Source organism: Dromiciops gliroides, chromosome 4, assembly GCF_019393635.1.
Source record: "Dromiciops gliroides isolate mDroGli1 chromosome 4, mDroGli1.pri, whole genome shotgun sequence".
Taxonomy (NCBI): Eukaryota; Metazoa; Chordata; class Mammalia; order Microbiotheria; family Microbiotheriidae; genus Dromiciops; species Dromiciops gliroides.
This window is the reverse complement of record NC_057864.1, coordinates 324,976,644-324,990,205: the sequence shown is the minus strand read 5'-3', so window position 1 is coordinate 324,990,205 and position 13,562 is coordinate 324,976,644. Positions and strand designations below refer to the sequence as shown.

Here is a 13,562-nt window from a genome sequence, read left to right as displayed (position 1 = left end):
CTTTGCTCAATTTTATGCCAATTTTATGTCAATTTTAAAATTGACAAACTAAATGAAATGATGAATATTTTCAAAAATATAAACTCTTCATATTAACAGAAGAGGAAATAGAGTACTTAAATAAGGCTGTATTTAGAAAAAAAATTGAACAAACCACCAATGAAGTCTCTCAGAAAAAAAAATTCCTGGCACCAGATGAATTCACACATGAATTTTAATAAATATTTAAGGAACAATTAATCCCAATACTAAATATGCTATTTGGGAGAAATAGGTAAAGAATGATTCCTACAAATTTCCTTTGATGATACAATTGCACTTGTGATACTTAAACCAGGAAGATCAAAACTAGAGAAAGAAAACTATAGACCAATTTCCTTAAGGGATATTGATGCAATAAATAAATAAACAAATAAATAAATAAATACTAGCAAGGGGATTTCAACAATAAATCACAAAGATCATAAACTATGACTAGATTGGCGTTATACCAGAAATGCAGGGCTAGTTCAATATTAAGAAAACTATAAGTGTAATTGACTATATCAAGAACAACAAAAAAAAACATATGATTATATCAATATATACATGAGGGGAAATGTTTTGACAAAATACAACACCCATTTCTATTAAAAACACTAGAAAGTATAAGAATCAATGGAGCCTTTCTTAAAATGAGTTGTTGCTATTGAGTCATTTTTCAATACTTTCTGACTCTTCATAAGCCTATTTTGGGTTTTCTTAGCAAAGATACTGATGTAGTTTGCCATTTCCTCCTCTGGCTCATTTTAGAGATGAGGAAACTGAGGCAAACAGGGTTATGTGATTTGTCCGGGATCACACAGTTAGCAAGTGTCTGAGGCTACATATGAACTCAGGAAGATGAGTCTTCCTGACCCCAGGCCTGGCACTCTATCCATTGTACTACCTGCTTAAAATTATAATTGGTATGCATCTAAAACAAAAAACAAAAATTATCTATAATGGAAATAAGTTAGAAGCCTTCCCAATAAGATCAGAAGAGGTAAGAATGTCCATTATCACTACCATTTTTCAATATTGTTTTAGAAATGCTAAAATGAATAGTAGTAAAACAAGAAAAATTATTTGGAGGAATAAAAATAGGCAATGAGGAAACAAAACTATCACTCTTTGCAGATTATATGAAGGTATACTTATAAAACCTTACAGAATCAATGAAAAACTAGTCAAACAATTAATTATAACAATATTGCAGGATATAATTTAAATGCACATAAATGACCAGCATTTCTATATATTACCTTCTTCTCAAGTCCAAGGGCAGCACTCTATCATTACATAAAGCTGCCTCTCAAGGTGAAAAATTTAAAGTTCTATACAAATGGGAAAGACATTATTTTCAACATTCTAAGCTGTCACTTCTGTCAATGGTAAACTGATTTCTGGGTTAAAGGACCTGTGAAGTTTTGGCAATTAGGCATGCATATTTTAATACTTTTGATAAACCCTGTTTCCTGGTTCACCAGTGGATCCATATCTAGTCCATAATGGTTTCATGCTCTAGTCATACACAGAAAATAGAAAATTTCTGTATAAGCTATACATAACTAGAAAAACCTAAGGCAATTGGATTTTCTTTCATGTTACCTCATACCAGACCTTTGCCTATACCCTGGTTCTGGCTTCCAATTTCATGTCTTGCCTCTCATTACTCCCAATACTGGCCTCGCAGTAGCTTATAGATATGAACTGCTTTCCTGGTTTTGCCTTGTTCATTGGTTTCCCTGAATAGAAGATCTAGTAAACTCTCAAAGGACCTTGAGAGTGCCTAGAGGACAAAGTATGGCATTGAAGAAATCTGATCTTGTGTTTGCAGGCATAGCTGCTGGTGCAAAATTATTTTTGGTTTTGTGACTTTGCCTCTGATTTCAAAGGACTGCCTAGCTCTTTTCATCACAGTATATGCATTTCCGATTATGGCACATTAGCTTAGTTGACCTTTGGTTGCTGCCTCCCAGAATTCCATGACTATGCTACATACATTACTCTAAGTCCTAAATCAGCACCTCTTTCTTAAAGCATTTGTTCTTCCTAGCCTTTCTCCTAATTCAGCTCACAATGTGACACGAGTTTAGTCACTCTGCTAGGATCCATCCCTTGAACAAATACTTTGAAATCACTATTGTTTCAGCATTAGTCTTTATCTGTATCTTTACAAAAGGAATTCTCATAAAGCAAGATTACTAGATGTAGTTTCTAGAAGTGGAAGTTCATTGCTTGCACTGGCCTAAGTCAAAATTGGTAAGAAGGAGAGAGGGGTTGGGTAGAGGTAATGGTAGATATGGATTTGAATGAGAACTGGCTTTGTTGTTTTATTTGTTTCAAGACCTCCTTGATGATAAAACATCTTCCGACAAAATATGATGTCACCATCTCTGCAATTCTTAATGGTCTAGAATAGTAACAGGTTAAGTGAAAGGGAAACTTAATCTTTACCTATCAGTGCTTATAGTTGGGTTTCCTAGGTAAAACCAAGGCTAGGACTTTAGGAACTCTCTACCTAAATAGGTAAGAGTAAAACCGCAAGACTACAGTCGTTAGAAAATGTCATAATTATGTCCAGTACTTGTAGAATGAAGAGTTAGAATACCAAATTAAAAGGATTCTGTGCAGAGGAACACTTCAGCATGAAGTGCATAGCCTAACCCCAGATATATGGATTCTCAATAGCCCTATTGGATTTTATGATTCCTGGATTTAATTCTACATATAGCTGGTGGGAATAATCTGGATGGTAATTAAGCAAAAGAGACTTAGGCAGCTAGATGGCACCCTGGATTCAGGAGGACCTGAGGCACATACACACATAGCTATACTCACATGGCTACACACACAGCTACACACACCTACACATGCCTACATGTTAGTGGACATCATCTGGATGTTAATAAAGCAAAAGAGACTTAGACAGGCAGCTAGGTAGTGCCCTGGATTCAGGAGGACCTGAGGCACATAAATACACATGGCTACACACACAGCTATGCATGGCTTCAGATGCCACTTGTCACATGCCTATTGTGATGTTTAAAATCTAAATTGTGGTCGCCTCAAATTAGAAGCTTCAGCACTAGTCTTTGGGCATTAAACATTTATTAAAGCATACAGGTATTCACAAGGAGTTCAGAAAGTTAAGATAAAGCCTATGTAGCCTAGAGTTCCAGCCTGGTTGGGTTCTTCCTCAAGTCCTCCTCCAAGAGCCTGCTTTAATCAGGAACTCTTTAGCAAACTGATTGTGGAAGCTTTTTATAGGTCTGGAATAGAGGCGGTCTTTACACACTGCTTCAAGCTGATTGGTTGGCGTCCTCCAAATCCATTAAGGGCTAGCCAGGTGTGATTACAATCTAGTTAACTTTGAAGTAGGCTAATCAGCAGTCAATCACTCTAACTTGATAAAATCAGTTTAGATTAATCTCCAGGTGGGTCTTTGAGTATCTGCTAAATCCCATTATTTTATCACACTATACACATGCCTACATATGCCTACACATGCCTGGGGCACATGCACACATGGCTACACACATTTACACATGCATACACACCTAAGACACATACATGCACATGGCTACACACATGACTATACACAGCTATACATGTCTACACATTGCTACATACATGGCTACACATGGCTCCAGATGCCACTTGCCACCACTAACACTCTAGGCCATAAACTATGCATTAGGTTACAGACTGTGGCTTTTTCTTATGATATTTTAGCTTCTTGCCTAGAAAGGAACTTCCCAGCAACAATCCTATTGTCTCAAAAACTCCAGGTTCTTTAAACTGGAAAAGCTTCACATAATGACAAAATGCTTTGTGGAAACAAGGTTGTAAGATTCCTCATCTACAAATATCAGGGGACTGGCATCTGGGCTGGGCATATCTATAGCATCACAGAATCATAGCTATATAAATTGAAGGGACTTGAAACATACTGTAGTTCAACCCTCCTTATTTTACAGGTGAAGAAATGGGGGCCACAGAGATTAAATGATTTGCCTACACATGCCTATAGTCTCACAGCTAATGGCTGAAGTGGAATTTACACACAGCTATTCCTCACTCCAAGTCCAGTCCTCTATCCACTAAACTCTGCTGCCTCTCAGAGTCTTCAAAAATGGTTATATATTCATAACTGTTCTACTCTACAGACATTTTAGTAAAAGGTAAAAGATTTATATGATCTGAAGAGAAACCAGACAAGACTATAAGAATCATAATTCCTAAGCACTGAAGGATCTGGGCCAGATAACAATTAAAGTAGAGTTTGTTTCAAATATGGTAATTACATTTTGAACACACCAAAGTAGTTTTCTTAATTCTCCTGACTAACCGGGCTACCTATTGAGACCACCCTAACTAACTGTCAACTACTCTCTGATAGTATACTTTGAAGATTTCTGACATAAATCCAAGGTTTTCAAAAACTTCAAGCCAAATTCACCAGCTCCAGCAGGAGTCTCTCAATCTCAATCTCTCTCTCTCTCTCTCTCTCTCTCTGAATAAATCAGAAACCTATGTGTGTGGTCCCAAGACCTACAATGGAAGTCTTTGTTTTTAATATACCAGTCTAGACACAGTGATCACCAACCATGTTAGTTTTCATCTTTGGAAGAGACTTATGGTTGGGTCAATGATATTTCTTATAGATGAAATGCTTATAATCCTTCAACATCTCCCTTTCTCCCTATCTCAATCCAGAAAAACCCACATATCATTTGTTACTGAGGAGTACTCATGCTGTCAATCATCTTGGATTCCTTGCTATGTCCACCCTCCATATCCAAGCTATTGTCAAGGCCTGCAAATTTCACCTTTGACTCATCTCTCAAATATGCCTCTCCTTTCTCCTCTGACATTGCCACCACTCTATTGGAGGTCCTCATCACTCCACCCCTTGAATACTGTACTACCTTGCTGGGGGATTTGCCTGCCTCTACGCTCTCCCTACTACAAACCACTCTCCAGCCACTATAGTGATTTTTCCTAAAATTCAGATTCAATCACCTCTCTTACTCTTGCTCTATCATACATACATACATATACACATATAAATACATATACATATCATACACATACATATTCATACAAATACATACACATGCACACACTCCCATTCAATAAACTCTAGTGGCTTCCTATTGCCTGTAGTTTTCTTTATCTGGTTTTTCTCTCCCTGGTTTAGGTATCAAAATCATATTTGCATCATAAAAGGAATTTGGTAGGGATCTTTTATTTAAATTTATTTAAATAAATTGTTCCTTAAATTTTTGGTGGAATTTACTTGTAAATCTATCAGATCCTGGGGATTTTGTCTTAAGGAGCTCATTAGTATAGCATATTCAATTTCATTTTTCTGATAGGGTTACTTAGTTATTTATTTTCTCCTCTTAATTTGGGCAATTTATGTATTTTTTCATAAATATTCATCCATTTCACTTAGACTATAGTTTTACTGGCATATAATTAGGTAAAATAATTCCTAATAATTGCTTTCATTTCCTCTTCATTGGTGGTGCATTCACCCTTTTTATTTTTTAATACATGTAATTTGGTTTTATTCTTAATTTTAATCAAATCAACCAATAATTTCTTTTTTTTACAAAACCAGTTTCAAGTTTTGTTTACTAGTTAAACAGTTTTTATTTTACTTTCAATTTTATTAATCTCGACTTTCATTTTCAGGATTTTCACTTTGCTATTTAAATAGGGCTTTTTAATTTGTTCTTTTCCTAGTTTTTCTTTTGGTTGCATGCCCAATTAATTGATCTGCTCCTTCTCTCTCTATTGATTATGCATTTAGAGAAATAAATTTTTACCTAAGCACTGCTTTGTTTCCTACAGATGTGGGTATGTTGTCTCATTGTTGTCATTACCTTTAATGAAATTATTGATTGATTCTATGATTTGTTTTTTTATCCACACATTCTATATTATTATATTAGTTAGTTTCTAATTATCTATTTATCTGTTTTCATCACCCTTTAATGAATGGGAAAAATTTTTATTCATTTTAAAACAAAAGATATCACAAAAGACAAAGTAGACAATTTTGATTACATTAACCTTTAGTACAAACAAAATTAACACTATTAGAATGAAAAAAAAAACATTGCTGAATGGGAAAATTACTTGAAACAAATATTTCTGATAAAGTCTGACATTTAAGATGTCATGGAATTAAGACAATTACATAATATTAAGAGGAATTCTCCAATTAATAAGTGGTCAAAGCATCTAAACAAATTGTTTTCCAAAGTATTACAAATTGTTATCAGCCATAGGAAATACTATCCCATGGGGCAGCTGGGTGGCACAGTTGATAAAATACTGGCCCTGGATTCAGGAGGAACTGAGTTCAAATCTGACCTCAGACACTTAACACTAGCTGTGTGACCGTAGGCAAGTCACTTAACCCTCATTGCCTTGCCAAAAATAAAAAAAGGAGGCAGCTAGTGGATAAAGCACTGGCCCTGGAGTCAGGAGGACCTAAGTTCAAATCCGACCTCAAACACTTGATACTTACTAGCTGTGTGACCCTGGGCAAGTCACTTAACCCCAATTGTCTCAGCAAAAAAAAAAAAAAATTTAAATTAAACAATTAAAAAGGAACTATTCCAAGAGGGTAAGAAAAGTAAAACAAACATGAAAACCACATTGAGGATTTTCATCATATCCAGAAAATTAGAAATGCCAAAATATGAAAATAGTCAAAGTTAGAGTTTTTGTCGAAAAACAGATGTAATGAGTTTAAGTTCATACCTAGGTCACTTAAAATGGCACCATCCACATGAAAATAATAAGGATGGACTTCTGGGAAATTGGAAGACTGGCACATATATGGGCAAAACAACATTTAATATTTGCTTACCCTCTGGTGGGAAGCAATATTTTCTATAGCCAAAACTATCTTATATCTTTAAAATCACCCAAGTCAGCAACAGTAGTGACTTTTTCCTACTTTTGTATCACACACAGCAGGTAACAAGAAAGAGACTTGAAGTTTGGCCTGTTCGTCCCGTTCTGTTTTAGGTGCAGATAGTTTAGTCTTTTACCCAGGAGCCCTACAGCAAAGGGATCCAAGAATCCAGGAATCCAAGTTTGGTTTTGTAGTCATTCCAAGCAGTGAAAGCCTAAGGAGTCAGGATGTCAAAGCTCACAGCGGGTTCATTCACGCAATGTGCTATACTGTGTACCAAATTTCCTTCCCTGCCCCCCTCCAAAAAGATGGTATAATGTGAAATTATGCTCTCAAATTGTGTCTTTATTTTTATCTTTCTATATTTCGAAGTAAACATCCCCCTGTAAAATCTAATATGATGTTCACTGGTGTAACTAGGGTGATAGTCACTGAGTTCCTAAAAGAAAGGAATAAAATTAGTGGGTGCTTGAGTCAATACCATAAAATAGAAACTCCCCAATCCTCTTGGGTACCAGGAAAACCCCAGAGGAAGTATAAAATATAATAGATTAGGCTATCGCAAATTAAGTCCAAAGTCAATCCATATTACATAGCCAAGCTGACATAGTGTAGATATAGTTATTATTTGGCCCCACTGATCTGGGAAAAAAACAATAATTTGGGAAACATATGAAAAAAGTGACTGAAATATCCATAATTTTCCACCCAAAGATCCCACTCTTGAGCATAAACCCTAAGAAGACCACATATATATATATATATATATATATATATATATATATATATATAAAATCAAGGAGAGAATCCACATCATTACTTTTTGTGGTAACAAAGAAGTAGAAATCAAGTCAAATTGGATATTACTAACCAATGAATGTACTCAGAAATGATTTTGCTGAGAAATATGTAAATATGTAGAATTTATCAACATAGAAAGATATATGAATGAAAGTAATGTGAGGCCAGCATAAACAGGAAAGCAATATATCCAATTACTGTACCAATATAAAAGAAAATAATAAAAAATAACTATATATTCATAATGATAAATCTTGGCCCTAGAGAAGAGATAAGAAAGGATACCTTCCTCCTTTGGTTTAAGAGATGGGGAAATCGATGAAGATTGCTACATATGATATCAGGCAAGGTCAATATTTTTGCTGGTCTTGTTGAACTGTTATTCCCCATAAAAATCTTTATTACAATGGAACCCTCACTGAGTTGTTGGAATGACTGGATTTAAAGCACAGCACTGGGAACAACTCTTCTTCAAAGAAAGTTTGAGGACTGGTGGTGGGAGACAGGATGCTTATATCAGACAGGCATCAATAATTTCAGTGCTTTGATTACAGTTGAGGATAAGAGTAAATATGAAAAGGTTTGGAACAGTCATTGTAGAGAAAGGTGATAAATGTTGATAAGCAATCTACCTTTCATTAAGAATAGACCCTGGGGTGACTAGGTGGAGCAGTGGATAAAGCGCTGGCCCTGGATTCAGGAGTACCTGAGTTCAAATCTGACCTCAGATACTTGACACTTATTAGCTATGTGACCCTGGGCAAGTGACTTAACCCTCATTGCCCGCCCCCCACCAAAAAAAAAACTTCAGTGGAAGCTGGGAAGTACAAACCAAAGATAAATGACAAATACAGGCAGGAGGACATGGCATTAGAAAAGAATAAATCTCTCTCTCTCTCTTACACACACACACACACACACACACACACACACACAATCTCCTCCTCCTGTTCCACTCCCAAGGTTTCCATAGTATAGTTGAAAAGAAACAAGATTTGGGGTTAGATGATCCAAGTTCAAGCCTCAAATCTTCTTCTTTTTCATCTGTTTTGCTTTAGACAAGTCATTGTACTTCACCGGACGGTGATTGCCATATCCGTAAAATAGATAATTTCTAAGAGGCAGCTAAAAAGCACAGTAGAAAGTACACAGCCTAGAATCAGGAAGAAATTAATTCAAATCCAATTTCTGATACTTCCTAGCTGTATGACCCTGGGGCAAGTCACTTCACCTCTGTCTGCCTCAATTTCCTCATCTTTAAAATGAGAATAATAATAGCACCTACCTCAGGGTTTTTGTGAATATCAAATCTGACAATATTTATGAAGTGTTTTGAAAGCTTTAAAAGAGTTATAGAGCAACTCTAATGTGATCACATGACTGATTTCTATACCTAAATTAGTACATTTGGAAAAATACATCAGTCACAAATTGTGAGGGTACATGGTCTTGGCAGCTTTCTGATGTCTCTCCAGAATTCACCTCTAAAATAAGAGGAATACGTTTCTTAAAGATAGCATAAAAAAAAACCTGAAAGAGAATTTATCAATAGGTAAATGCAACTCTGCTGGCCATTATACTTTCTGAAAGGTTTTTTTATGCTGTTTTTTTTTTTTTAAATCATACCTGACCTACCCATTTGAAATTGTGACCACTGGTGGTTTGGGCAGAGTATGACATTGCTGATAGCCAGGTTTTTGGTCAAGTGAACTATGCACTAACATATCACCAAGAAAGACAAGGGATAGGAGTCATAGGAGGTCGGCTTTCTATGAAAGAGCCTTTAGCACCTGAAAAATGTGCTCTATTCCCCAACGTAAGGTTCACGATGCCACATTTCCAGAACACATATAATTTTGGCTTAGTTCCACAAAATGAACCATTGAGCTGCCTCTATTTAATTACCACCCTTGGAAGCATTCTGACAGCCGCCATGCAATGCTTAGTAAGCATTTTGCTGCAGACAGCTTGAAGATGTATTGTAGCTTGGAAATTACAATACATGCCATGCCTGGTTCTGTCATCTGGCTTTGGGAATGCAGCCTGCTTGTCTCTCTAATGAGCTGTCTGATGTTCCACCCATCTCACCTGTGGCAAACAGGAGTAAATGTAAGTAACCATAAGTTGGCAGATTAGTGAGATCCAAACAAAAATATTCCTCTCTTGCATGAGGCCTTAGTTTCTTTAACTGACTAGACAGACACAGTACATAATTTACTCAGACTTGCACTCTGATGCAAAACATTACACATTTGAAAATTTTCAGCATAAATTAGAACAAACTCCAAAGTGATAGTTCCTCTCATTTTTTGCACAATATCTAGAAAGCTGATCTATAGAGACAAGTCTAAAAAAATGCACAATCAGTCATCAACTATAAACCTTCCAACACAGTTTGCTTTCACACAGGAGAGTACTTCATAAAGCTGATATGAACACTAAAACAAGCAACCCCCTTGTGAGCTAAGCATGCTCTAGTGGGCTTTTAAAATATGTAATTATATTTGGGGGGCAATTATTTGATATGGAGTAGATGCAAATCAATATAATAAGGTTCTAGTGTATTTTATCATTTATTACTAAGGAACAGAAGCAGGTAGCATGGAAAATGGAAGAAACAAATTTGATATGGGACAGGTCTGGGTTCAATTCTCACTTTAGTAATTGATCTCTATGTAACCTCTGATAATCACTATCTCTTTAGTACTTTCTAAACTAAAATGCCCATTACTGACTACCACACCCTGTGTATACTGTTTCTTCCATTAGAGTGTAAGCTTCTAGAAGGCAAGAACTGCCTTTGCTTTTATACTTATATACCCAGGGATTAAAAGGCACAGGGTTTGGAACATAGTAAACGCAATGATTTTTCTTCCTTCCTTCCTTCCTTCCTCCCTTCCTTCCTTCCTCCCTCCTTCTCTCTCTCTCCACCCCCATCTCTTCAACAAAGTTTCTTGAACTATAAAATTGTGGAATTCAAGTCGATTATTTCTAACGTACCTTCCATCTCTAAATCTGTGATCTTAGTGTCAGGTCACTTGATTTTTCTTAGTCTTGGTTTCCATATTTGTACAATAAGGGGCTTGGACTTAATGATTTCTAAATTCCTTTCTAGGCTAAATTCAAAGAATTCTTATAAGCATTATTACATTAGGGGAACATGTATGAAAAGCAGTGTCAGAAAAAGAATGTTTCAGATGTATTGTTTTGGTTTTCAAAAATCTACAATGCAAATGCCTCAAGACTGGCGAATTTTTAAACTGACATCCTCTTACACCAATTTATCTTGTATCTCTACAAAGCTATTTTCATTACCAAAAAGCTAAGACAGACTGAGACAGTTGACCTGGGACAGACAGTCTCTGACTTTATCTTTTGATATCCACAAATTGAGAAAATGGAAGCTCTTCAAGAAAAAGATCTTGTCACTAAACATAAAGAAACCATGTGTTATAAAGAAAGACAATAGGAAACCACTCAACAAATGGCAACCTGAACAATAAAATCCTCTCTCTTTTGAATTGTTAAAATTACCCAATGAAATTACTTTTTTTTTCAAAAATATTTTTTCACTCAACCTTTAGAGGAGACAGGTGTTACAATGCCTTTAAAAAAGGGCTTGCAGCCCAAGAAAAACATGACTGAACCAGCTTTGAGGTCTCATAATAGGTCTCAGTGAATAATTAAAATGGGCACCTGGGAATGTCTTTTGTTTTTATTGTTGTTGGGTTTGATATATAAGCTATCTAACATACATAATCTGTATTTAGCATTCACTGGGCAGAAGAAGCCTAGGGAATAGCACATTAGAACATGTATTTCAAGGAAGTGGTTAAAGTACTACCTTCAAAAAATCAATCTCTACTGATTCTCAGACAACGTGTGATTATGAAAGTAATGTGGCACACTCTGGGGAAAAGAGAAAGCTCATCCAGACAACTCTGGGCATCAGGATTTGATTGTTACTGAAATACCGAAAATGGCCCTGTTGGCCATACCTTCCCACAGGACAGGGTATAATTAGCATAGTGCAGTGAAAAGATACTAGGTTTAAAGTCAATGGAGGCCTAAGTTTGAATCCTGACTCTGGAGATTCAGTAGCAGCATAAAAATGGAGAAGTAACTTTTCCATTCTGAGCTCCAAATTCCTCATCTGTATAAAAGGGATAGTGATAGATAGATAGATAGATAGACAGACAGACAGATAGATAGATAGATGGATGGATGATATATAGATCAATATATCTATATATATATATATTATATATAGGTACATATAATTTACTTTACATAGCGGTTGTGTAGAAAGCATTTTCTAAAACTTAATGCACTATAGTTTTCAAAAAACATTCCATTCAAAGTATACATGTAGGGGCAGCTAGGTGGCGCAGTGGATAAAGCACCGGCCCTGGATTCAGGAGTACCTGAGTTCAAATCCGGCCTCAGACACTTGACACTTACTAGCTGTGTGACCCTGGAAAAGTCACTTAACCCCCATTGCCCCGCAAAAAAACAAACAAACAAAAAAAACCCAAAGTATACATGTAATCTAATGTTAAGATCAGAAGTTGATGTCCATACCGCGAAGGTGTAATAACTAAGCTTAACACTAAAGAAGTATCAAGTAGCACATAAGACAGTTCCATTGCCCTCCTTTCTTTGCAGAGATGGGAACAATGGGTACCAAATAAGATATATAATGTTAGACTTGGTTTATGTGCTGGTCAGCTTGCAGAACTGTTATTTCTTTCTTTTTTATTCTTCATTTTAATTAATAGGCTCCCTGGGAGGAAGAAAAGAGATATCTTGGCAAATGACTGTGAAGTAAAAACAAACGATGTCAATACAATTTTTTAAAATTGTAATCCTAGCTCTGAAGTCTGTCATTTTAATCTTGCTGCTGTATGGGTTACAAAATGATTTTGTCAAGTTTGTTTTAAATCTGACAAAGCTAGGGGCAAGTTTTATAGCACCTTTTATAAATGGGAAGGAAACAGTGTGCTCCTAAATAGTGCTGAGTGTCCACCCTGTACAAAATCAACCAAACACCAAAAGATTCTATAGAGCATGAGAAATGCACATTCCCATAATGATCCAAATTGCAAGTGACATTTTAAATAATTTGCAGAGACTATGAGCATGGCAAGGCCAACTATCTTTACAAAATTAGACAAAGGAAGATGGTAAATATGTTTTAGTGGACAGTATTAGCACTAGATTTATAATCTAGATTTGAATCCAGGCCATCTGAATCTTGTCCTAACAAGCTTTATCATTAGGCAAGACAAGTAACCTCTCCATGCCTCAGTTTTCTCATTTTTAAATGGGAATTATATTCATACTCCCCACCCATGTTCCTGAAGTCTGTGCCATGGGAGTACAAGTTCTGTATGGTTCTTCTGTCCTGGGGAGCATTAATTATGTTCTCAGCAATTGATTAAAATACCCATGTGTCATTGAGCAAATCACTTAACTTCTTGAAGAAGGTAAATTGGTGCAGTGGATAGCCTTGGACACTGGAAGATCTGAGTTCAAATTCTACCTTAGATATTTACTACCCGTGTAATACTGGAGAAGTATCTAATCCTTATTTTCCTCCAAAGTGTAATTGTAATGGCATTATAATAGCCTCTACCTTATAGATATGTTGTCATCAATTCTAGTTATTATCAATACCTTTATGTCTCAGTTTCTTCATCTGCAAAGTAGGGGGGTTGGACTGGACAGCCTCTGAGATCCTATTCATCTCTATATTGTTAAGGGCTAAAATTCTAGCTAAACTGTCTAAAATATCTAATGAGTG

At 36.0% G+C, this 13,562-nt stretch overlaps 1 non-coding gene across 1 annotated transcript; it reads right to left on the bottom strand.

The window, feature by feature from the left end:
* Positions 1–4,127: 4,127 nt before the first annotated feature.
* On the bottom strand, positions 4,128–4,243 carry LOC122726844. Its single transcript, XR_006352837.1, has one exon. It is a non-coding gene; the product is annotated as a U5 spliceosomal RNA (small nuclear RNA).
* Positions 4,244–13,562: the final 9,319 nt, after the last annotated feature.